Source organism: Cyphomyrmex costatus, unplaced genomic scaffold (assembly GCF_001594065.2).
Source record: "Cyphomyrmex costatus isolate MS0001 unplaced genomic scaffold, Ccosl1.0 scaffold241, whole genome shotgun sequence".
Lineage (NCBI taxonomy): Eukaryota > Metazoa > Arthropoda > Insecta > Hymenoptera > Formicidae > Cyphomyrmex > Cyphomyrmex costatus.
The window spans coordinates 385160-385419 of NW_017276489.1; positions in this window are offsets into that span (position 1 = coordinate 385160).

The following is a 260-nucleotide window of genomic DNA, read 5'->3' on the forward strand; positions in this document are numbered from 1 at the left end:
CTCTCTCTCTCTCTCTCTCTTTGAAAATGGAAATGTATTAGATTAAGATTCTCCCTAACAGATATATCTATTTAATAAAATAACTTGATATCCCTATTTATTTTGATTTTATATAAAAATGTAGTATCACAATGAATACAATTATGGTCGAAGTTCCCTTTGCCGTTAAAGCGAGTCCCCAAGCTATAATAGATATATTATCAATCAATAATATTAATATAATAAATTTGGTTATATATATAGTAAATTTTTTTATATCT